This window comes from Pinus tabuliformis, chromosome 2_2, assembly GCF_031772625.1.
Source record: "Pinus tabuliformis cultivar Carrire ecotype Pingquan chromosome 2_2, CPIR1, whole genome shotgun sequence".
Taxonomy (NCBI): domain Eukaryota; kingdom Viridiplantae; phylum Streptophyta; class Pinopsida; order Pinales; family Pinaceae; genus Pinus; species Pinus tabuliformis.
The window spans coordinates 823,367,271-823,394,249 of record NC_142300.1 but is presented as its reverse complement, the minus strand read 5'-3'; the positions used below and the strand labels follow the sequence as shown (position 1 = coordinate 823,394,249).

The window sequence follows — 26,979 nt, the reverse complement described above, 5'->3', positions numbered from 1 at the left end:
GATCGAAAAATCAAAACATAAACATGAGACAAGACTCAATACACATACTCAGAATTTTATCTATGAGATAGAAACTAATCAAAACCCCTTACTATATGTATTGCATTAATCAAATAATATGGATGGACATAATATGCTCTACTCAACCTTGAGCTCAACTTCCACAAGTTTTTCAATCATCTGTTTTACTGATTGCTTTTGGCCAATACTTAGTCAAATTTTCAAGCCTCCAAGCTCCTATTTCGTTGCAATGTTCATCTAGGAAATTAGCTCCTATTAAATAGGAATTTCCTCAATGAGAATTACGCAATAACTTTAGGCATTCCTTTAACTGCATGCATGACATGTACAATTTGGAATATTCTACAATTGATAGTACACTACCCTTGAACTCCAATCTCAACTAGGTAACTCAAATTTTATGCATGTAGGAGTTAATTTAGGTTGATTGATTAGTTAACTAGTTAAACACTAAAAATTCACCCCACTGCGAGACCTCCAAGTAGTTCCTCCAATAGTTAGAACTCGTTTAACTAGCCATAACTCAATTGAACTGAATTAAAATGCTACAACTAAAATTAAATCAACCTAGGCTCCTAAAATTTAGGAAACACTGTACACAACTCAAGTTCTTCCTCCAACTCAAATTAACTAGGCTAACTAAGTGATAATAACTTAGTTAACTCATTCAAGTTGTTTGCTGATGTGGAATTTTTATTTTCTCCTAATTTAATTAAGGACAAAATTAAATTAGGAATTTCTTGTTGCATTTTCAACACTCCCTCTCAGCAAGAAAGGGATTCACATCTACCTTGATCCAACACCTTTGGAATGTACTGCATGCAAAACTTCTCATTTTTGTTGTTTCTATTGCAATATCTACAACTAAAAAGCATAAAAAAAAAAAACAAACTGAATCAATTATGTCTATAATTGTCTACTGGGAAAATTGTGTTGTTGTTGACTCTGCTAATGAGCCTCCTTCTCTGTTGTCAACACTCCTTTACACTCCTCAGTATCTGACTGACAATGATCCTCCTAGTACTGAATACTATGGGTCCCCATAGCAAGGTAATGATCCATGAGAAAAAAAACACCTCAATGGACCCTGCCCAAATTTTTGCACTCCTGTTATAGACATTTTTGTGCCCTACAACTCCAAGCATGAAATGTCCATAAACCAAGGGCTCCTAAGTCCCTAAAAGTGTTGTTCTAACCCCTAAAGGAACAAGGTCAACAGATTACAGCTTCTCCCAGAAGTTCTCCATGAAAAACTACTCAAAATTGGTCAAAACAGGATCATTGCAGCTGCTCCACTGGCTAGGTGCATTGCATCTCACCCAAATGCACTGTGAGGGTGTGTTGCATTTCAAAACTCCCTTCTGTGGGGTGCAATGGACGAGAAATGACAAATGGCAGTGTCATTCCGCGAGGTGGAGAGGCAATGGAAGCTTCCAGAATCTTCTCCTGTGACACTTGCCTCACTGAATTCGACCAAGGATGAGTAAGAGGCCCTCAGTCTCCAAGTGGAAGCAAGAGCTGACAGAGAGAAGACACTAATAAAATCACAAGCTGACTCATCCCCCTTACAGATATCTATATATGGATCCCTCATCCCAGAGATCCAGAGGCTGGAATTTTGCATATTGTAAGGAATTGATGTTGGTTTCTAGAGACAAACATCAGATTGTTGGGTGATCTAAGCTTTGTTTGAGGTGAAGAGGGGCTTCTTTGCTGGGAGGTTGATGCTGGGTCGGAACCACTGGTTGTAACTCCTCCTGCATCTTTTCTTGTTTATCAATAAAAGCTATTTGAGTTTTCCTCCATGCTTTTGTATCATTGATGCTTGTTACATTTGTATGGTCAATTTAAATCTGATCCTAAATTGTTTATGAATATAGATCCATGTCTTTGTATAGTGCTATGCTTTTGTGATCTTACAGGTACTTTGTGAAGCTGGGCGTGCTAGGGAGCAGGTAGCTGGAGACTATCAAAGAAGAGAGGGATCGAATCAAAGGATTAGCGCAAGACAGAGGTTGGTTCTTTCTATTCCTCTCTATCTATAATTAATAAAGGAAATACAAAAGTAGTTTTTCTCTGTTTGTTTCTAAGGCAGCTGTCACACCTTAGTGGGATAGAGCAGTTCTAAATAGACACTTTTCCCTGTAACAAAATGGCGACTCCGTTGGGGACATAATTAGTTTGTTTGTTTATCATTCTTTGTTGTTTGTTTCATAAACTTACAAGTAGCATTCGAACTGCATTTTCCATAACAAATGCAAAGTAGATAACTGTTGCTTCAATCCATTCACTGGATCTGTTTATGATTTAAACAGTTGATTCACAAACTATCTGATTGCCCTTGTGATAGCTCTTAGATCCTCCTTAGATCTACCCCTGATTGTTGCATTACTGATTGCTTTTTACTCGGCCAAAAACCAAGAACTGAACTACAAACTGTGACCCGGAACCCGAGCAGAGTCTTGTTTCTGGCCTAGCGCAGGTACTGTTCAGAGATTCTAAATTTTAGCGCACTTCCCGAAGGGACAACCTACGCTGCATTTCAGATTCCCTGTGTTACAGGTGCGCTAATCAGACTAGCTCTGTGCAGTTGTGGCTTCTGTGGATCATCCTTTCCAGTTCTATTCCTGAATTTTGCTGCATGTGATCAGTATATGTCTGTCTGAAACTCCTTTTCCTTGCTGTTATTCCGCGTCCTTTGTACAAAAGAACTGTAGATGTTTTTGTGTGTTTGTTGAGTCGTTTACAATTTTCCTTTGCAAAAGTAGCATAGTCGTGCTGTCGTCCTTTGATTTGAATCTGTCGCAAGTGTCGATTTCGATCATAGGAGAAAGTTTGATTGCTTTTGATGGTCGATTATCCTGTTACTATTGCTTTTGGTCTGAATTTGTAATTTTCTAGTGTCAAAAACAAGTATTCATTTCAAAATCGTAAGGTGTCGTAATCATCTCTATTTTTTGATTTCGAAAAGAAGATTGTTTATATTTGTCGCTTGAAAAGAAATTCAGATTTGTACATCAACTTTCTTTTTAGCATCAATACTAAGAAAGTTGAAAACAAATACATGCATGTGCATTTGCATATAGACAGTCTGTTTGGCTTGATTTAGGAAAGTGCATTTACAGTGTGCTCTTTGCTCTTTGTGAAAAGATTATGTCTTTCTTTTCCCTAGTAGCTAGGATTTTCATTGCACAAAAGAGATAAAAAGTTTGTTTGTCATTTTTAGATTGCATTTTAGGAATTACATCTACATCTCGTGGTGAACCCGAAAGGAAAACTTCATAAACAAGATCAACTTAAAATAAATTCAATAAATCTAACAACGCTTTGGAACTTAACGCACAACATTTAGAGGTCTAGGCTAGAGACGTATTCCGGCGTCGTAAAGCCTGGTAACTGTTGTTCTCACTGATGGTTGGTTGATTCCTCCACTTTGAGACGATAAGTGCCAGTATGGACTTGTGCTCCCACGTACCGTCGAGTATATTTTGGGAGACCCCTATAGGCTTAAATCCTTTATCCATAGGAAGCCGTGTCTGCCGCCCTATCGATCACAATGCACTGAACACAGCATTCAGGAAGATTGACTGCCATACCGTAAAAAGTATTCTGCAGTTTTGCGATTGGTTTGGTACTCCCTCTACCTAGACTTCCAGAGTAGTCCCTTTCATTCCTTTTCAGACTCCTTAACGGAAAAGGTCCATCTGAGCACTTGTCACTTCAGGCTCATTAAAAATCGAAGGAGACTAGAGTCATCTTTTGTTTTTTCTCGACTCTTAAAAACTGAAAAAACAAGTTGTGTGAAAGCGTCTAAAAATTTATTTTAAACGGAATATTCATTACCCCTTTCCTACGTTGATCTTGGGTTGAGAAAATGGAACCCACCAACCAAGGAATTCCCCTTGGAGGAAATCCTAGTCCCTTCTCCTCTTGGGGAGATGTTGGTGCACCCCATATGGCCACATTGTCACTTCCAGGACTGACAATTGGTCTGCCTGTATGGCTCTTCTCAACCTCTGTCGTTCAGAACACCACTATTCCTGAACAATCGAATCAGCAAATAGACGAGTCCAGAGTTACCCACCAACCTTCTACTTCCTCTAATTCTTCCTCTCCTCCTTCCTCTTCGCTTGATGGGGCTGGTAAAGCCAAAAGTCAAGTACCTAAGGAGAAGAAGGAAAAGAAGAAGAAAGAGAAGAAGAAGAAGGAGCCAAAAGCGAATGGGGGCAAACGAGTGTCGTCTAACGAAAATCCACACACTGCACCGACCAGGCCTAAATCGCCATGTGTCATTTGCAAGGGAGACCACTATCATAGAGATTGTCCTTGCAGCCCTAGGATCTTAAGGGACTGGTCTCCTCATTTGCACAACCCGGTGTCGTCAACCTCTGATGATCATGTTGAAAACACACCGTCAACTAGTGAAAGTGAAGCCCCAGGACAAAAAGGAAAATATAGATTTCCTTGTAAACTGTGCGAAGGCGATCATGCCATCCACCGTTGTCCCTTCTTAGATGAAGCTAAAAGAGTTTTGGATGATCGTCCGGTTTCACCGTTACGACTTCCTCCTGGATATAAAAAACTCTTGCCGAGTCCGTCACTAGTTGAAAATCCGGCTGACCCGCTCAGGTGGTCAGCCGAAGCATCTGTCATTGAAGATGAACCATCTAAATCCAGACCAGACGAAAGTCAAAAGGTCGAGGCAGCAGTTGACCCGGTCTTGCCTTCAGAGGTTCCATCTTCAGATGATACAGTCACTGAAGAGAACAAGGATGACACCGTCCAAATTCTTTTCATAAGCACAGACTCCAACGAACATGGGGGCAATTTACCCGTTCCTTTACAGCAGGAAGGAAGTTCGTCAGAGTCGTACCCGGCTGTCTATTCGGTCCCACCTCCAAGCAACCTAGTTGTCTCCTTCGACTGGAATCAACTAGGCAGACCCCGTTTACCAGCTAGTGTACCATTCCGAATTATTGTTCAAATATATAGAATGGTTATGGCTGGTACCATCATAGATGAGGGGGCTTCTGTGAGTATCCTTTCCTCAACTACTTGGAAAGCGCTTGGTTCGCCATCGCTTTTGCCTGAGATGAGAAATCTAACAGGCTTTGATAAAGGAACCAGTCAACCGTTAGGGATCCTTCCCAATGTGCCCATAACATTGAGAGGGAAAACCGTTCACATGAACGTAATGGTAGTTCAAGGACCCCTAGATTACAATCTACTCCTTGGACGAGACTATATTTATTGCATGGGAGCAATTGTCTCCTCACTCTTTAGAGTAATGTGTTTTCCGCATGAAGGAAGAGTGGTCAAGCTCATGGACCAGCTTTCATTTCCCAGATCATACAGAGCAAATAGTCATATACCATCCCTAAATGGTCTTTTCACGCAAGAAATGTCTCAATCTCCAGTCCGTCCTCCCGATGAGCGCGAGTGATTCGGAGGGATATGACTGAAACCCAGGGGGCATGCACCCTGGTCTGCTTCGGCAGGAAAACTTCGGGTATAGGGTAGGTTTTCGCGGGAGAATATGACTAGTCTGTACCCCCGTCCGTGATTGGAAGAGGGGGTTATTTTGGAACAAGATTCTCTTGTCAAATTTATGTGAGTTGGCGGGCATCGCCACTCACCTTTGTTTATTTCGGTAGACATCGCCGGAGAAGTGTTTTATTTATGAGCTAAATAGAACAATCTTTGGGTAGCCTGAAAGAGGTATACCTTTCCTGATAAAACAAATGTTTTGTCAGCTCGAATAGAAGGTGACCTTGAAACTCTATTTTATACCTGGGGGCATGCAAACCTTTTGGAGTGCAAGCGAAGAGCGTCTATTTATTTTTTAAATTTATAGGACCTCTAACCCTTTAAACTCGTAGGATTGGTCGTTTCCTAACTTGCATAAAGAAAGGATGTGGGGCAAATCTCTAAAAGTTGCCATTTTTATATGAGACATTCTTATCACACGACTGGATTAATCGAGCAATGTTACCGCAAGGTTCAAGCTCGTTAAAAAATAAACCCGCATCGAGCAATTTTAGCACATAGTTCAAGCTCGTTAAAAAATAAACATAAGACATGAGCAAATGTTTCCACCCGCGTTTAAGCTCATTAAAAAATGAACTATTCCCCGGTAAATAACCATCGTGAATGTAGTACTTCAGCCATTAAAGCCTTGGTCGTGTTTGCACCGTCACCTCCACTTTTTCATTGGCCGATCATTCACCTCCATTTGATTGTTTACCCATTTTGAGGAACAACTGCGAAGAGTGATTTCACTAGCCATCCTTTCGACACTGTCGTGATTGGAAAATTCCAAAGCTTACCTGGAATCAGCTGCTACCCGTTTTATCACTCGTTCCTCAAAAGACAAGTCTCCTTTAAGCTCTTTTCAACTGACTCGTAAAATATGAAAAGATTGCCGAGCCATTGGCCTCTCCAGCTCGTTAAAGGGACAGGAAGTGCTATCCCTCCTCTAGATTTTAATCTTTATGGACCCGAGGGATTATTACACAAAGATATCGAGCGCTTGCTTTGTTCGGCTCGTTAAAACTATCGAAAATTCATCCCTTCTGTATTGTTTTATACTTTTTTGGACTTAAGGGATTAGATGACGAAAAAGGAATTTTGGAGTTACCTTTACGTTCCTTTTCAGACTCTCTAAAATTGAAAAGGACCGAGTTATCTTTGTCGTTAAACTCGTTAAAAAGATTAATAGCGACAAACTTGTCTATAGACGAGAACGAGTTTCACTATCGCTAGGCTCGTTAAAACATAGCGATGAGTTTGCCCGAAGGGCAAATTATAGAACAAGCATATGTTATCCTCCTCAAGCTTGACAAAAATAAAGAGGTATTGGTCAGCAATGACTGGGGAAAAATTGGGAGGAAAACTCAAAGAAACTTTGTTGGTAGCAAGTCGCTCTTGAACATGACACTTCCACTCCGTGTCCGAGTCGGGTTGGGTTGTTTCATTCACCGGTCACATCACCATGGTCACGCCATACCATCCACATTTGGGGTTAATGCTACCAATCTATCACATCAGTGTCGCCAATATGTTCAAGAGAAGTCATCCAGAGAAGTCACCTGTGTCTCACCCCCTACCATACATTATACTCCATTCTTTCATGACCGCCACTCTGAACCTTATATCATCAGATCGTTTTCACCTCCATTAAAATCATTTGCTCCGTTCCGTGTCATTGATGTGGGATTCATTAAGACCCTCTTGTGACGGATCACTTCTTGTCGACATCAGCTCATTATCCAAGAAGTTGATCTAGGAACACCCCTTTCAGTACTTTGAAGCTTGCATGCCTCATTCGCAAGTTTCTCACTTCCGGCGACAGGTTTACATCAATGGCCTTCGACCGAAAGATTTTGCGTGGTGTTCGACGCCAAGTCCTTTATTCACACCACGTGAATTATACTGCAATACCTTGAGGGTCATTATCATTATCGGTGATTCCTCTCACGCTTGTTAACAGTTTACATCATTGATTGGTAATCAAGCGATGTCTTTCCATGTTCGACTTCAGAACATTTCTCACATGGATTGACTTGTACTTCGAGTGAAGATCGGACGAGATTGAAGACCCCGGATCTAGTTTCATCCATCCGGGTTGCGATATATATTCAGGGAAATAAAGACATTAAATGTACAGCATTGTAGCACTGATAATCATCCTACCAAAAGGATGATGGCTGTATCGGAATCATCAGTCTACACTAAGACGGTTGTCTGTCCTATGTACATGAAAATGAATTTATAAAGCTGAGCATGGGAATGCCCGCCTCAGCTAGATCATGAAAATATTATGAAGATAATTTATTGTATTGTATCTTATTATAGGTCTCCTCCCAGCATTGAAAGAACTTCGGATCCTCATAATAAAGCATCTCACCCGACACCAAAAGGTTAACGGCCTCATACTTTAGGGGGAAACTGTTATAGACATTTTTGTGCCCTACAACTCCAAGCATGAAATGTCCATAAACCAAGGGCTCCTAAGTCCCTAAAAGTGTTGTTCTAAGCCCTAAAGGAACAAGGTCAACAGATTACAGCTCCAGAAATTCTCCATGAAAAACTACTCAAAATTGGTCAAAACAAGATCATTGCAGTTGCTCCACTGGCTAGGTGCGTTGCATCTCACCCAAATGCACTGTGAGGGTTCGTTGCATTTCAAAACTCCCTTTTGTGGGGTGCGATGGGCGAGAAATGACAAATGGTAGTGTCATTCCGCGAGGTGGAGAGGCAATGGAAGCTTCCAGAATCTTCTCCTGTGACACTTGCCTCACTGAATTCGACCAAGGATTTGTAGGAGGCCCTCAGTCTCCAAGTGGAAGCAAGAACTGACAGAGAGAAGACACTAATCAAATCACAAGCTGACTCATCCCCCTCACAGATATCTATATATGGATCCCTCATCCCAGAGATCCAGAGGCTGGAATTTTGCATATTGTAAGGAATTGTTGTTGGTTTCTAGAGACAAACATTAGATTGTTGGGTGATCTAAGCTTTGTTTGAGGTGAAGAGGGGCTTCTTTGCTGGGAGGTTGATGCTGGGTCGGAACCACTGGTTGTAACTCCTCCTGGATCTTTTCTTGTTTATCAATAAAAGCTATTTGAGTTTTCCTCCATGCTTTTGTATCATTGATGCTTGTTACATTTGTATGGTCAATTTAAATCTGATCCTAAATTATTTATGAATATAGATCCATGTCTTTGTATAGTGCTATGCTTCTGTGATCTTACAGGTACTTTGTGAAGTTGGGCGTGCTAGGGAGCAGGTAGCTGGAGACTATCAAAGAAGAGAGGGATCGAATCAAAGGATTAGCGCAAGAAAGAGGTTGGTTCTTTCTATTCCTCTCTATCTATAATTCATAAAGGAAATACAAAAGTAGTTTTTCTCTGTTTGTTTCTAAGGCAGATGTCACACCTTAGTGGGATAGAGCAGTTCTAAATAGACACTTTTCCCTGTAACAACTCCTGGGGCTATTGCTTCACATTTCCCCACCTCACACTTGGAGGTATGGCTGCATGCGCTCCCTTTGCCCACTTAGCTCGAAATATCTCCCTAATGGAGATCTCTCTTCTTCTCCATTTGTGGTTTCTCCACAACTTGCTAAGGCTGCTTCTGAGGCTTCATTTTGAGACGTAAATCATGATCCCTCTCAACCACCAAGTCTCTAACATTTTCCTTGCTCCTCAAGGCTTTGCATGCATCTTCAACCTCAAGTGTATAAAGGATCTTGACTCGCACACTGATCTACTTCACTTGTCACGCGGTGATGTGTCCTAGGAATGCCTTTCCTTTGCTGAATATCACATCGTAGCCATGATTCTACAACACCGCAATGCAAACAAGAACTTTCCTTAGTCCTGGAATAAACATCGCATCCTTGAGTCTAAGAGGGGAGCCTAACTCCCTTAGAAAAATATTTGTACCAATATTGATCACATTATACCTTTCGTCATCTCCAAACTCAATGTTCTTCTTGAGGTCTTTCTCCTCCAAGTCACTGAAGAAATCTCTTTTCCACGTCATGTGTAACGAGGCACCACTATCTATATACCACATGATTCCCATTAATGTGTTTTTCATGCATGCAATGATAGTAAAATCAAGCTCGAACTATGAATCCAAAGCTTAACCTATTGCTTCTATTGTAGGCTCCTTCTTCCTTTCCATCTTGGGTGGACACTTCGTGAACATTAGGGGAATTTTGAGGTCTAAAATGGGCCTCCTAATGAAATTATAAAATAATAGTGGAAATAAAAAAATAAGATTAGATTACATCATCAAATTTTAGAAGGAAAAAAAGAAAAAACTAATTTTTCAACTCATATTTTCAACTTAGTTTCCTATGCGTTTACTCAGATTTCGAGTGGAAATACTCATTAGATGCAAAATTTGATTCCTCATCCAAGGATCACCCATGTTTCATACTTTTGATGGACCGTACTACAATAAAAATGAGAAAAAACATGAAAAACATGATTTCACGTCTTTTCGTGTTTTTCTCATTTTTAGTGTAGTAGGGTCCATCGAAAGTATGCAACATGGGTACTCCTTGGATGAAGAATTAAATTTTGCATCCAACAATTATTCTCACTCGAAATTTGAGTAAAACGTTAAGGAGATAAGTTGAAAATATGAGTTGAAAAAGTAGTTTTTTTTTCTATTTTATTATTTTTTAATCTTTTTACTTTTTTACTCCAAAAATGTTGAATCGTCCCCCATAGTTGACATCATCGTATTGAATCCTTTGGTTCTAATAAAGTTTATTTTGGTTGTACATTTTTCTTAGGAGGCCCATTTTAGACCTCAAAATTCCCCTAATGATAATGCCTGAATTCATGACAATGAAAACACTTGATTTTCTACAAGTCTTTATTATTTCCCTCTTGTTAGGAATCAACCTCATCTTGGGACTTCTTCCCCTTGGCCTTCATTCCTTTGCAGACTAATGCAAAGTCCTCCTCCTCTTCTTTAGATGAGATCCCGTCTCTGTTGTTCCACCTTATTTCTTCCTGCACTAGATAGGACCATAACCACTCCCATTATGGTAGTTTCTCTCTATCATTTACTAAATCTTGATAACTGTGCCAACTCTTGGGAAGACCCAACAAAGCTAGAGCTACCAAATCTTCTTCAGGGGCAGTAACACCAACCCCGCCAAGTTCATCACAACACTATGTAAACTTGCTCAGATACTACAAAATTGTGTTATTCTTTTGCATCTTTATGCTTCGAAGCTTGTCCTTGAGTGCTAGCTTCCTATGGTTACTCATGTTTTGGATTATATTTGTCAATGCTTCACACATTACATATGGAGTCTATTTCACGTGGAGATTCGAGACAATATGGCCTCGAACTACCTCCAATATGAGCCTGCTCGCCTTCGATACACACTTCTTCCATTCTGCTAGATCTTGAGCATCATATGTTGGAGGCTTCTCGATATATTTATCTATGAATTCCTTCAGCCCATTATCTTCCAACACTGCATCCATCCTGTCCTTCCAAGCAACATAATTCAAGCTACCCTCAAGGGCATACTCGAGTCTCAGTCCATAGAAAGCCATCCTGCTAGCTCTGAAGAATTGATCCTGTAAATTCAATCCACCTACAAAGACAACTTCAAATTGTCTTCTCTACTATGATTCCTGCCCTAATACCATGTAGAAATTCTTTGTAGATTTAAACTACTTATGGAATTTTCTAAAACAAAAGACTTGATTCTACTCTACTCATTAGTGGAAATAAATTAATCGATCGTGAAATCACAACGTAAAGATGAGACACGATTCAACACACATACTCTTAATTTTATCTAGGGGAAAGTGACTGCTCAAAACCCCTTACTATGTATATTGCATTAATCAAAGAATATGGATTAATCCAATATGATTCACTCAAAATTGAGCTCAACCTGCACAAGCTTTTCTATCCTCTACATGACTGATTGCCTCTAGCCAATACTTAGCCAAATTTCCAAGCCTCCAAGCTCCTATTTCCTTATGTTGTTCCTCTAGGAAATTAGCCCCTATTAAATAAGAATTTCCTCAATGAGAATTGCACAATACCTTTAGGCATTCCTTTGACTGCATGCATGACCTCTACAATTTGAAATATTCTACAACTAATAGAAAATTGTCATTCAACTCCAATCTCAAACGGGTAACTCAAATTTTGTGCATGCATGAGTTAATTTAGGTTGATTGATTAGTTAACTGGTTAAACACAGAAGTTGCACCCCATTGCTAGACCTCCAACTAGTTCTTCCAATAGTTGGAACTAGTTTAACTAACCATAACTCAATTTAACTGAATTAAATTGCTACAACTGAAATTAACTCAACCTAGGTTCCTAAAATTTAGGAATCACTGTACACAACTCAATTTCTCCGTCCAACTTGAATTAACTAAGCTAATTGAGTGATAATAACTCGGTTAACTCATTCAAGTTGTCTACTAGTGTGGAATTTTGATTTTTTCCTGATTTAATTAAGGATAAAATTAAATTAGGAATTTCTTGTTGCCTTTTCAACAAGGAGGGGCTTTTGGATCTGCAAATCAGTCCCAAATTGTCCTCGCTCACTATATTGTTGACCAAATGGAACATCCCATTTGTGGAGGTTAACAATGCAAAGGTCTTTTCTCTTTATTTATCCCTTTCGAAAAGGGAAACCATTTGTAGATTTAATGGCTTATGGCCAAAATCAGAAGTTCTTACCCAATGGATCTTCTCGTTTTGGACACCAAATTGTGGCATATACCTGTGCTCTAAAGGATTCTTCATAGTCCAATCAGACACTCAAAAGGACTTTTATTTTGTTTTACAAGAAGGGCCATCGTTTTGGGGAAATGCAAGTTTATTCACCACCCCATGGTTTCTGGAGTTTGATGCCTCAAAAATGGTAGTTGCTTCCATGCATTTGGGTGAAGTGTCCAAACTTTCCCCTTCCTTTTTGGCACCATAAATTTCTTGAAGACATAGGAAATGCATTGGGTAAATTCAAAATATGGGATATGGAAAGAACATAAAAATGCCTCTTCACCTTTTCCAGAATATGTGAGGAAATATACCTGTGCAAAGGACTTCAATACCATATAACCTTGAAGCACAATAACTTTCAGTGATGAGAGGTCCTAAACTAAGAAAACATGACATTCCCACGTCGTGAATGTTTTCAAATAGGTCATTTGCATAATACTTTCTTGCACGCTAAGAAAACACTAGAAAAAAAAAATAGGCAACGCAACCATCTAAAAGGATGACACTTTTCAAAGCCAATCCCTTCTAAGAAAGAAGGAAGAAGAAATTATAGAGAATCCTTAATCCCATCATGATGTAGGAAATATGGTTCACTTTAGATATCAGTCGGAAGAGGCCTCCCAACCACCGAAAGGATCAGTTGTACAAATTTAGTAGGACACTGTTCATGTTAGTATGTAGATTTCAGATAGTATTGGGGGCACAAAAAGAGTCCATGTATCGGAAATCTCCGATTCTGATCAAGAATCACCCTAGGTGGTCGTAGAAAATGATTTGCCAATGGTTCCTTTAGAACCAATTTCAGATGTTCGGCACAAGGTGCAAAAAAGGAAGGGCAAAAGGACTAGCTAGTAATTAATAATTTTAAATAATAATAATAATTTTATTGATGGAGGTATAAAACTTGAGTTGGATTTTAAGTTAGAGGGAATTGATTTCAAAGAAAAAGTTTGTTTAAAAGGGAATGAAGCTTTATATGAGGAAAAGTCCCAAATAATACTTACAAGTGAGGAAAAAAAGCAAGAGATGACTTCAAACCAATGTGAAAAAGTTGGTTGTAAAAGATGAGATTGACATTTAAAATATAATAAAAATTACACAATTACCCAACTAGAGACCTTAAAGCACACATTTTCACACTAAAAAAATTCACTCTTTGTAATCCTTTAAACATAGATGAAAATTTAAAATGACACTTCAAGTTAATAATCCACCAAGAAGCTTGATTATTATTATTATCTAATTTTAATGTCACAGCCAAATCAGACACCAAATTGATATATGAGACCCTTTGTTTGTGAGACAAGGGATCCACTTCCAAGTAGTTATTTGACTGCTAAGTATAAGAAAACATAAATACAACCCTCTGGTTTTGAACCTTTAACCTTTTAGGAAGAAACACATACATTTAACAAACAAAATAATGATAAATATTAAATATTTATTTTATAAAAAAACGTTAATAGTACTTTTGACTTTTATTTGTACTTTTGATTGTCCAACCGCATATTAAGAAAAAAATAGCCCCTTCACCACTCCTCTTAAAATCCTTCTTTTTTTTTCTTTTTCTTTTTTTATAGTACGAAAAAAATGCTATTTATATTAATATCAGAGAGAAATTTACAAAACATACAGATAGTCTAGCAAAACATGCCAATCAAAAATAGTAATCAAATACAATAAGCTTCATGTGTAACAACATGAATCATCTTCCCCTAAAACATTAGAAGGAAGGACCAGTGAAGCTAGATTATGGAAGCTATGTGTAATAGTAACATTAATAGGTAGAAGTACAACGCAATACTTGGAGCAAAAAATAAACCCTGTTGAAAAGAAAAGGATAGTCACCATCTGCAAAGGAGAAACCCCACTTCGCAGAGGACACTGTGAAATGCCTAGTGGCCAAGCAGAGGAAGTCCTTCAACAGGGAAAAAAAGAGAAAATATGTTCACAATTATGTTCCTCGAAGGATAAATTCTTCCATGTTGTAAGTGATGTTTTCCAAAAGAATATCCATATACCATTTGACCGATTCTTGAGATAGACCTTCCTTTGATACTCCTCTTAAAATCCTTGCCATTGAAGGAATTGCAATGAAGTTGGTGAAGTGATCTGTCATTGTTTTGTCGAGGCTAGGTGTATGAAATTCCCATCACCTTAAAGTTGGAAGATGAGAATGGAAGTGGAGTCGTAGTGGGATTATATGTTAGTTTCACACCGGCAAAGGTTGTTGTAAGGGGCCAAGGGCCAACATTTTGGCAGAATAAGTTAATATAATATATAATATTTTTTGGATTTCAAGTTAGGGAGTTATTTTTTAGTGGGTTTTTCTATTTAATTTCTCTAAAATCATAAATTTATTGAAATCACAAATTTGAAAGTAATTTTTACATAATAGAAGTGTTTTAGGGTTTTTTAAAATGTTGAATCCATTCATAACGACATTCAAAAAACTAGCTTAAATAACACAAATCAAAATTTTACTTCAATTTTCTAGGACACCAAAAAAAATCCAAAAAAATCACATTAAAAACAACTCTATTTAGTTTTAATAACACAATATATATATATATATATATATATATATATATTTTATTAAAAAATAATAAAGCAAAACAAAGACTACATGGTTTTCTGAATAAAAAATTATTTCACCTTTATCTGAATAAGACAGTGTTTCACCCTGCGAGTTAGGTTGATATCTACCAATCACTATCAAGATATAACCATATTAAATCTAATAATATTCATTTAATTAAAATTATAAACAAATTTGAATGGTATTTCACATTTATTGTTAATATTAAATTTTAGAGATAATTAAACTATCTAAATCAAAGGTTTAGACTATCATGAATTGTTCGTGGATATGAAACATTGTTTCTTTATATTACTGAGGTAATAGGGCTGCAGTGTAATTCAATATAAAATTCATAATTATATTAGGAAAATTATAATCATATTATGATATTAATTATTAATTATAATTTAATTTAATAATTTTATTATAATTAATAGGGCTGCAGTGTAATTCAATATAAAATTCATAATTATATTATGAAAATTATAATCATATTATGATATTAATTATTAATTATAATTTAATTTAATAATTTTATTAGTTTTTTAATTCTAAATTTATAATTCATTTTAAATATAAGATTATAAATTTTATATATTTTATTTTAATATTATATATAAATTAAGTGGGTTTTGAGTATGGTTTAAAAAAAAATTTGTTTGGCTAAAAGTTCGTTTTTTTGGGAAGTAAAAAAACCTGTTAACGACCTAGAGGCATATGGGAGGAGTGAAAGCTTACCTTTTTAAGAGTAATGAGTCAGCGTGCATTTGTGGATAGCAGCCATAAATGTTTGTCTTCACCACTGGTTTAACAATTTATAAATTATGTTGTTGAATTGAGACCTAGAGGCATATGGGACGAGTGAAAGCTTACCTTTTTAAGAGTGATGAGTCAACGTGCATTCGTGGATAGCAGCCAGAAATGCTTGTCTTCACCAATGGTTTAACAATTTATAAATTATGTTGTTGAATTGATTTACGCCGAAATTTTTTCTCATAAAACTAAAAACTAAATTATGATAAATTTTCCCACCGATAAAAAATATATATTTAAAATTATTTTTTTATTTATTTATTGATGGTAAAATGATAAGAATTTAAGGATTATATTTAGTTATATATCATATTTTTCGTATTGGGGAACCAGGCTTGCAAATTTTTAAGTAAATGCACTTGATAATATATGTTTACTAAGATATACTAGTATATTATATGTGTTACATACATTAACATCGTCTAATGAATCTATTCATGCAATTATAACCCATATTGATAGTCCAATAAATGTATTTTATTAGGTTATTTTCCATATGATGCAGTACTTATTACAGATAGGTCGCCATGAGAGTGACGTAGATAAACCACAATATCTAAATATCTAAGCGACCAGGCCGTCATCATCCCGGAAGCTTAATGATCGATCCACCCATATAACAGCGACCGGGCTCCGAACCGTGTAGACGCCAGACGACCAAGTGATCGAACCATAAGCTCCAGAGGCAGAGGACTTCTCAACACCAAAGCTTACAGTATACAGATGTCTTTGATTCTTCTTAGTGAACACCAATGTTTTGGGCTTCACAGTCACCTTCACTCCCGACGGCTCCACAACTTGTACAGAGTAAGTTGAATTATCAGGCCCCACATTGGTGACCTTCCTTGTGAAAGTAGCAGACGCTTTGCCAGAGGAATAAAACACCACCGAAAAAGAAGGATAATTCAGATCGCCCGGCTTCGGAATTTGCTTTGGACAGGAAACCCGTGTCTTTGTCAGCACACCAATCTCGGAAGACGAATAGTTCAAGCTACAAAGATAGTTAACGTAATCTTCAGTGCCGATATCGTAGACAAGCCCCGGTTCTCGTGCTTTCTCAGGATTTACGTGGCCCGCACCCATTTCGAAAGGAATGGCTAGGGAGCCTGGTAATGAGTCGTCCATTATTGGGTTCCCCTTGTTATTGGTAACATAAGCCGTGGTAATGAGGGCAGACTTGAGAGCAGCCGGGCTCCAATCTGGATGCGCGGCTTTCAGCAGAGCAGCCAATCCACTGACATGGGGACAGGACATGGAAGTGCCAGAGTCGAGATTGAATTTTGTTCTTCGTTTATCAGAGGGCAGCCGTGAGGGGCTCATGTTGAGGGGCCAAGCTGCTAGAATGTTAAGCCCCGGGGCGATTACATCGGGCTTCAGAATGTCTGGGCTTACGGAATTCGGACCACGGGACGAAAAGGAGCTCAAAATTGGCGCCTCTTCTCTGTGGTAAGTGGTGCCATAGAAAACAATTGTTCCCGATGGGCTAAGGCTCGTGTTTGAATTCACGTAATCTCTGATTGCCTTCGCGGCCTTGTTACCGACATACGTAGCAGGCAAAACGTGCGCTTCAGCTATGAGTTGTTCTCCGCCTCCGTTGCGAGTGAGTAGTATCATGCCAATCCCTCCGGCCATGGCCACCACTTGCCCCTTTTCGGTGCTAGCTGTGATTCCTTGTTCGCAGACCACGATTTTCCGTCGGACCATCTCGGGTTCCAGAGAGCCATCCAAACAGAAAACTCCGTACACGAGTGCCAAATTGGGTTTGGTTCCGAGAGGCTTTCCTCTGTAGAGAGATGCGCCACGGTAGGCGCGACCGTTTCCCAACACGACAATCGCGGGAAAACTTCGGTCCACGGAACTTGCCCCCACCGTCATTATCCACGGCGCCTCGTTGGACAACGATGAGGAAATAGGCCCATTATTCCCCGCAGAGCAAGAAACGAAAACCCCCTTCGCCACCGCACCGAATGCCCCTACAGCTACGCTGTCTGCATAAAACGGAAAGCCGTGCGAGCCTCCTCCAAGGGATATAGATAAGACGTCCACTCCATCCGACACCGCTGTGTCCATGCCTGCCAAGATGTCGGAGTTGGAGCAACCTTGAGACCAGCATACCTTATACACCGCCACTCGCGCTCCCGGTGCCATGCCCGTGGCCGTGCCTTTAGCGTAACCCACAACGTCGGCGCCCGGTATTACGTTACCTGCCGCTGTGGACGCAGTGTGGGTCCCATGCCCATTCGAGTCCCGAGGGGATTTATATTCCACTGTTTCATTTATAGGACCGGTGTCGGACTCGTACCCTTTGTAGAAGAAGCGCGCCCCGATGAGTTTCTTGTTGCAGTTGGAAGCGTTGAATGTTTTACCTGTCTCGCAATGCCCCTTCCACTTGGATGGCACCGGCGACTGGGTTTTATGATCCGCAAAGCTGGGGTGCTCAGGCCACACTCCGGTGTCGAGAACGCCTACTATTACATTCGTAGCGTAGCCCGTGGACTCAGACCAGAGGCCTTGCCCTCTTTTCAAGCCTAGGAAATGGGGAGTATACGTTGTGTGGAGCTTCAGAAGTTTGTCTGGATAAACGCCCATGCAGCTCTCCATGGCTTTGATTGCGGTCACCTGATTTTCGCTCAATTTAGCTGCGAATCCAGTGAGAACAGTATTGTATGTGTATAGTATACTCGATTTTGCCAATTCTTCGTCATTTATTGCTCCCGCTTTCACAACTGCGTCACGAATGAAAGATGCATACCAGGTTGCGGGATTTATAGAATCGGCGATTCGAACCTTCGTCGGGTTCATGTGAACTATGAACGTCTGGTGTTGTCCGGTCGTTTCTTTGGGATAAATTGCACTAACGTTTCTCGCTGTTGCAACGATCAAGGCTATGCAGACCAGGATCCTTCCCGTGTCCTTCATTATTATTCACTGAATTACATTAAGCGATCAAACCTGACAAGAAAGTATTTCATAAGTTTATATGTATAGGATCAACTTTGGAATGTTATACTGCGCAAATTTCAACCAGATAGCCGATACTATTCAGAAGAAAATAGCTCGTAATTTCCGAAGAGGTGCTGGATACAACTCGGTTACGATGAATTTGTTAACAATTACAGTAACTAAGGTACAATTCGAATTCGAATTCGGATGAAAAATTTTCTTATTCGATAACATACATTTTAAAGACGGGATATATATATATATATATATTTTTTCCATTCCTTTAACACAGTAATGAGTTCGGTTCCTTTACTTATTTATTTTAAAATTTGAATAATTTCTAAAATCAACGAATAATTTCTAAAATCAATCAAAATAGATATATTGAAAAAATATTCACGATCATTGACATTTTTATATGGATGTAAAGTTTAGGGTTACATTTATTGAGAGTCCTGAAAAAGATTGAGATGATTTAAAAACAATTCATAATCTACAGCTGTTAGATAAGGGAAATACTCTCTATAACTTCTTTATTGAAGCTAGTTTCTCCCACATTGAAAGCACAACTATGTTTAGATATGTGATATATAAGAAGAAGTTTTACAACATAGAATCCAAGAGTCTTCCAAAAAATGCTTCTAACTTTAGTAAAAACCCCCACTTTCCCTTATGGCATAAGGATGCCCAGTGTTGGCTCAACCAACCATTGGGGGATTAAGGAGGAGGTCATCATGAAAAGCAAGGGTAGTGTCAAAGATACTATTGCCTCCAATTTTAAGGACAAATTGTGGGATGATGAGGTGGAGGGTAAAATTTTAAGGACAAATTGTGGGATGATAAGGAAACAAATTGTGGGATGATAAGGAGCTCGAGGGTGATCAACCCACCCTTGATAATCAGAATTATCTCTCTGTGTTGACCAACACTATGAAAAAAAAGGACCATCTCTAGGATAAGAACTAATTTTCATGAGCTTCCAAGTGAAACTGGAGGTGATCTACCCCAAAGTTAAGATACTATAAGTGATCAACCCCACCCTTGATAACTAGAATTATCTCTTTGTGTTGACCAACACTATGAAAGAACCCGGAGGTGATCTACCCCAAAGTTAAGATACTATAAAAAGGTGATCAACCCCACCCTTGATAACTAAAATTATCTCTTTGTATTAACCAACACTATATGTGTTATGCATAGTACTGACATTACCATCTTGTGACCCCCATTGAAAAACAAGCAAATCCGTAAACGAACTGAATAGAATTTCATCAAACTATTCACTGTTCAAATTTCATCAAACTATTCACTATTCAAAAGGAATTGACGAATTTTCGAAATTTTCTCCATGATTAACGCGAAATTGGCAATTATGGTAACAAGAATAAATAATAGTACCTTACGAACGGTTGCTCTGCCTGAAGAAACAAGTGGATATGGTACTCGGTTCCGTGGGCAGAGATGAAGAGTCCATGGCAGGAACGATATAGATACAGACGGGGCTGTTGGCAGAATCGGTGTAAATTCTCTGTCGCGAATCGGCCTCAAATACCCTAGTCGGCGCAAATTCCCTATCGTAAATCGTGATTGTTACTTCACGAGTCCAAGATATTAGCAAATCATTTATTGAAACGTGACGATAAAACCTGGGTCCTGGTCTGCCTTGCCTATTAAATAAATACGTGACTTCCAACAGAGATTTCCTGGTTCTTGATTTGACATACAATTACTCTTTTGAAACAACAAACTTACAAAGGAATTATTAAGGGACCCAAAGAAACAACTCCAAGAAAGACCTCTACGCAACCAGTTCACCATCGTGATGATGTCAATTCAAATGTCATTATAGCTATTCACTTTGACATAAAAAGTATCATATATTCAAATTTGGAGAAAAAATTAAAACAACTAAAATTTTGAAATAATTTAAGTAATTATTTATTAAAATTTGTTAAGTAATTATTTGCTAAAATTTTCTACTATTTTTCCTATGTAAAAATTCACCCCCAATGGGGTGTTATTATGGAGGGAGTGGGGTTTGGGGGCAATGTGCCCATCACTTTTGAACTTGTAATCGCACATTGATGAGGAAATGAAGCACCTGGAATTTTTAATACATGTATGAGCATGTAGTTCACCAATTGGTACAGGTGCTATGTAATGGTGGGAATGGGTGGTAAATTTTTTTTGGGAAGGTTGGGTTTGGGAGAGACAAGCCCCTCAATGCCATGGATTTGTCTGAATTCGAAGGTTGTTTGTGGTGAGGTTCTGGTGTGGTGGGATGTGACAATATGGTCTGAAAGAAAAGGAATTCAGTGAGCTGCTCCAATTTGAAAGTTGGGAAACAAGGTTTTTGTTTGGTATAATCTTGTTAGAAGGCTATGGTTAACAATTGGAAAGTCTTGTTGGTGTCTGGAGTTGGTAAGATCATGTGTTGTTGCTAGTTTCGTCTTGGTCGGTCTTCTCGGTTCAATGTTTGAGTCTTTGGATGTGGTTTGTGTCCCAAGGGTTGAATGTGGTTTATGGTTTTATACAATAATAACATTAACAATCAAGAGCACCATAGCTATTCTCTGCCATTTGTCCCTACAAATTAAACTATACATGTTGATTATGGTTAATGTATCATATTCATTTTGGCTAAAGCATTAACATCCTTAAATCACAAGTTAAGAGTCATCCCTTTTACACGATAATTAACTTCCTTATCCAAATAAGTTAACATCCTTCCGTAGATGTTCCATTACATAGCACTTACAATCTTCTTAAGGCTACTTATGCCTCATTTTGAACTTTGTTCCATCACACAATCCTTACACCAATTTCAAGGCACCTTGGAGATAATGCATGCACAAGGATTATTATTTGGTCCAATCAAGCCTAGAGGCTCTATTTTGCTAATTTTATGGAGTAATCCAATAAAGCCTATTTAAAAATAAAAAAATAAAAAAAAATCGTCTATTATATTATCCTTTAAAATAGCTTTATGACTATACCAATGCTCAATTCAAAAATTACTTTTACTACCCAAATTTTTCACTTTTGTTGGTTTAAAGTTGGTTAGAGACCAACTTCTTCGTGGTACCAGAGAAAATTAAGTGAGAATGAAAAAAAATTATATCAATTATAGTTACTAAGATACACTCGAAATGTTCATCTTAGTGATCTAATATTTTAGTCATTTTCTACACCAATACAAAATTGTCAGTCTTAACCTTTTTGTACTAAATTCCAAATTTAGAAAATTTGGTTAATTTTTTTTTACTTTCAGATGGTGTAAAACTATAAATGTTTTGAAGATCAAATGCTAACTATGATTTTTTTTTCCAAATTGATGTTTTGGGTGGTTATTGCTCCAATTATATTTCCAAAAGATAAATAAATCTTGTAATAGTAGTTTTTTCCCTATTTCTTCAATTCCACACCAAATCCCTTGGAATATTTTCAAATGTTGAACAAGAATTTCTCATACTATCCCTTATTTCTTACCGTCCAAATCTCATCATCCATGAAGCTATTGACAAAAAGCATTATTTCATCCTCTAAAATCTACTAATTATCAGTTTTTGGATTTTCAAGGCTAAATATGCATTCTTACCGTCAGTTTCATTTCATTTCTATGCCTAGCACCATGATAGAAAACCATCTAAAATTTTACCTCATTCTAACCTTGTTATGACCAGTTTATGATTTTGGTTCAAAACTTTTTTTTTTTAAATAAATTTTTACACTAACATGGCATGACATGTGTCACATGTTGATGTGACAATAATGTATAAATGGATCCTTTGTGTCATCCCCTAGCACTACCATGTAATCCTTACCTTACTTTCACATTACCTTTGATGACCCTTGACATCTTCTTCTTCTTTTATCTAGATGCACACACAGATATAGCACATAGGGTCAAAGGGCTACTTGTACTCATGGGAGTTCCTCGTGGCACATATTCTGAAGGTTATGGAACTATGGACTCCCCCCTTTACCCTCTTTCTACTTAGTTGTGCAATTTCCAATACCAAAAACTGAGATCTATTGTGGAGGTTGAACTCTAGTATCTAAAATTTCTCTTGATGGCCCCACAATACCACATATTGTTGTTTTCCAATATCACTGTTCATGTAGCAATATCCCATCCAAATATAAAAGGATATCCACTATTGATATTATTTAGGGAAATAAATCTTAACCATTCACAACTTTTCCAAATCTCTATACCCCTCATTGAACTTGAATCTCAGAACTTATTAATCATTTATCTCGCTTACCAATGAGATTTGAACCATTCACAACTTTTCTAAAAAATTTCAACGCCTATTGAACTTGAATCACTTGAGAGGATATAACATATCAATCAATATATTTGGTCTAATCCTAATTTTTTATGGTATCATTTGTATTTTAAGTCCACCAAGCCTTTCCCAAAAATTTCTCTTCTTGTTTTCACCTAATATTTCATCCTTTTCCCATGGCCCTCCATTTACAATTTTCAATATGCTTGGCCAAAAATTCCTCCACATAAATATACAAGATGCACTCAATAACCCCAAGGCCAATTTGAAAAATTCATCACCATATGACCCATTCATCCACTATGTCCTTATAGAAAATTAAGATCTCAATTTATCTAATTAACACATGGTTTCTAGCCAAATCAATAACTAATACATTGCCACAATTTCTTGTAGAAGCTACCACATTACCCATCTACTAACATGTTAATTTACTCTCCAAACATGATTTTAACCCATTAGTTAGTAGTTTGAACTTTTTTTTATCTAACAAAACTTGGCAAGTTTCCTTATTCTAACTTCAACAACTTTTTCACATAGTTAGACTCTTGATTTCATGAATTCCATCAATTACACTTCCATAACCTGTCCATTTGATTTTATCAATAATTCAACCTAAACATTGAATCCTTTAAACTTATAATGAAATATTTCAACCTTTTTTTTCCCAAATGATTCTTATCAAGACAATTTGTTAAAATTATGACTTGTAACATATGTTTTTCTTGAATTTTGCTTGCCCAAAATTGATCCGTTAACCTCACAGCCTACTATAGGAACAATTTATATCTAATCCTTCTTAATGCCTAAAATGTTATACAACTAATAGATTTTAATTTTTAAATATCATGAGTAAGCTACATGAAAATACAAATTCTCCTTTTCCATGGATTCAATCACTAACATCTCATGATTGTATGAGAATCTTCACTTCATGCATAATCCCACAAGCTTAGTGTTGGCCTATATTATGAATATTAACCATTAGTTCATCATTATTAGAGTTTAAAATAACATAATTAACATAACATTCATTGGGGATTTTTCCAAATAGTCGACATGCAAACTTTGATTTCTTCCTGAGCACCCAAACATTATGCACATAATAATTCCTGTCTTGAAACCAATAACTATAATAGCTCCAATATTGAAACTCAAAGTTATGATACCACTACATCTTGTACCCGACCCATTATATACTCATTCAAATCATCATATCTACAATCTACATCAAAAAAATAAAGGAATGCCTTTATCTACATAAGACTGATGTCCCTCCAAAGGATATGATAAATATGAAAATTAATTTTAGACGAGACCCACAAATCAAATATCTATGGGGAAACTTGTAAGAAAGCATGGGAAATAAAGGTTGTTACTTTCAAAGGACAAAGGGAAAGCTCAAATCACCTAGAAACCACATTTTCTCTTCACCTCTTATGGTATCATAGTGCCCTTGTTACTTCCATAAGAAAGCATTTTGGAGGATATTATATTATTATGTATTTTTACTCTTTGTGTATGCTTATACAAAAATCATGATCATATCATGGAAAATATTACCTCCACATTATAAACATAGCCTTCCACTTGTACCCATATGCATTCACTAGTTAGGATTGGCCTTGAGCTCCACATTAGGAATGTTTACAATGTAAAATGAGATCATTAAAATTAACCCACATGACTTCTATTCGACAAACCACATCATATACTTAATACGTAATTATTACATATTATAATTTGTGTCAAAATTATGGTATTACGTTGAATATGTAAAATTTCTTTCAAATAATATTTATACAATAGACAATCCATGGGGTCTTGGATAGATAGTGATTAGGTGCACTGTTAAGGCACTCCTAGATGTTAAGTCATTGGTTCAATTCCTCGCCCTATTCGTGGGTTATTCTTGGACATAACCATGACGTAGCCTCATCGATGTCAAATTTACAAATATATCTATATATATATATATATATATATATATATTTATACAATAGACCTATATATGAAGAGGGGATATCGAGGATGGCATCTAGGTTTTCTCCTTGTTCTTGTATTCCTTCCCTGATGTTGTTGTGATTCTCGATTTGCCTTGTTGTCCTAAGGTTGCCCTATGGAGTGGTAGCCTCTTTCGCATGGGATGCTACTACCCAAGGCCTTTTTCCACTAAATCATGTGCTTCAATGAGCGACTTTGGTTATTTTTTTGTTGAGGATGAAAAAAGGTAGAGGCATGATGAAATTATAGGAGCTTTCAAGTTTGAGGTAGCTTATTGCAAGGGATCTCTATTGTGGGTGATTTTTTTTCTCAAATATGACTCCAGATGCCTCGTCACCAACACGAAAGGAGGTTTTCAGTTTTCTTCTTGGGCATGGGCCATGTTACTACTCAAACTAGCAGGGAGCATAAAATGGAATCCTAAAGGGATAGCTGCTAGGTCAAGGGGAAAATATGGAGGCTTAGCCAACTATCACCTCAACTAAGACTTCCTACTCTTTATGGAATTTCACTGATGGGAGGAGACCTGGTATATAGAAAATCACTTGTGAAGGATGAATCAATCAATGGATGTGAAGTGACGTTAATGGTACATTTCGTATAAGGGGGGTTAAGAAATGAGCTTACTTTCTCTTAAAGCAAGGTACAAATATTTCTAGGACAAGGAATTGAATATTTGAGGGTTAGGTTAGAGTAATATGCCTTGTAAAGGAGTTTCCCAATCCTAAAATCCTTATTGAACTTCACTTCTTGAATGGTTCTTGAAGAATTGACTTTTCAAAGGTATGGGACCACACGGGACCAGGTGGACCCAACCTAGGTTAAGGAGAAAGAATCTAGCAACCAATGATGTTCTTAACCCAGAAAAGGAAGTGGAAAGGATCAAAGAAAAATTTTCAAATTGAATGTGTCAAATTGATCTTATGAGGTGCTAACCTAGGGAATACCAGGGCAAAGTTTGATCTCAGAGTTAGGGCTTGGGTTATCTCATAGATCTACCATTGGAATGGCTTAAAATTTGGAGGAGGCCTTGAGGACACACCAGTGCAGTAGCGACTGGGAGATTGAACTCTTTCTATGGCTATTTCTTGAAAGTGATGTCATAGGTGACCCAACTTAGCTAGCACTAGAAAATAAAGGGAAAGGTGGAGAGAAATGTTCTTTGAGTGATCACCTATTGGTAGACCAGCTCCTAGTCCCTTGGAGAGAATGGAGTCTAGGAGAATGATGATAAAGGAACTCGTATTTTAGTCAAGGGGGCCTTAAGGACTACTTTGCTTGGCCTTTAGGGAAAGAAGAAGAGACCTAAAATATTTTATACTTCGCTTTGCAAAAAGAGATGGCTTATCAAGATAAATTTGCTGGTGGAATCTTGAAATCCTACATAAGATCCAATGTGTCCGCTAACCTCCTAGTAAAACAATTCATCAAGGAAATCGAGTAAAAGAGCTTACAAACCAGGACCAGAAATGGGGACTTCATAATGGCATGCCCTTCCATAATGGGCTTTGGCATGTGCTAATGTCTCCAAGCTCCAAATGGGGTTAACCAAGTATCCCACTAGGTAGTTTCTACTTCTAAAGGAGATAATATGTCCAAGGTACATCCTTTAAAAGGAGTTGGGATGTGATAAAAAAGGTGAATGTGGTAGAGAATGAGAAAGGGTGGCCCTAGGCCACATGATGGGGTACAAGGGTATCTAGTAAAAGGGAAGCCCATACTTGGGTATATAATGTATAGGAGGGAGAAATCATGGTACATGAGGTGCCTCAACCTTGATTTTTCCACCCTTGTTTATATGCCTTTTACCTTTTTATGACTTTTCTTCAATTAACTACTCAGGGCTCAAGGGGTAAGAGCACAATGTGTGAGATATATTAGTGGATACCCCATTTTAAGTTAGGGCAGTTCATTTTGCACCAGAGGTTGGGACAATCATGGGTTCCTATATGATTAAGGAGGCTCATAGAACCTGTAGGAACTAGGGTGATGGCCATGATGATGGGGTAGAGCTCATGCATTGGATTTTTTCCATGTGCGAAA

At 37.8% G+C, this 26,979-nt stretch overlaps 1 pseudogene across 1 annotated transcript; it reads right to left on the bottom strand.

Annotated features, from left to right (window-relative positions):
* Nucleotides 1–16,167: 16,167 nt before the first annotated feature.
* On the bottom strand, nt 16,168–20,150 carry LOC149195511 (subtilisin-like protease SBT1.7 pseudogene; annotated as a pseudogene). The gene is made up of 2 exons (XR_016255148.1): nt 20,039–20,150; nt 16,168–18,649 (listed from the first exon to the last, which is right to left on the bottom strand). The product of XR_016255148.1 is annotated as a subtilisin-like protease SBT1.7 pseudogene (transcript).
* Nucleotides 20,151–26,979: the final 6,829 nt, after the last annotated feature.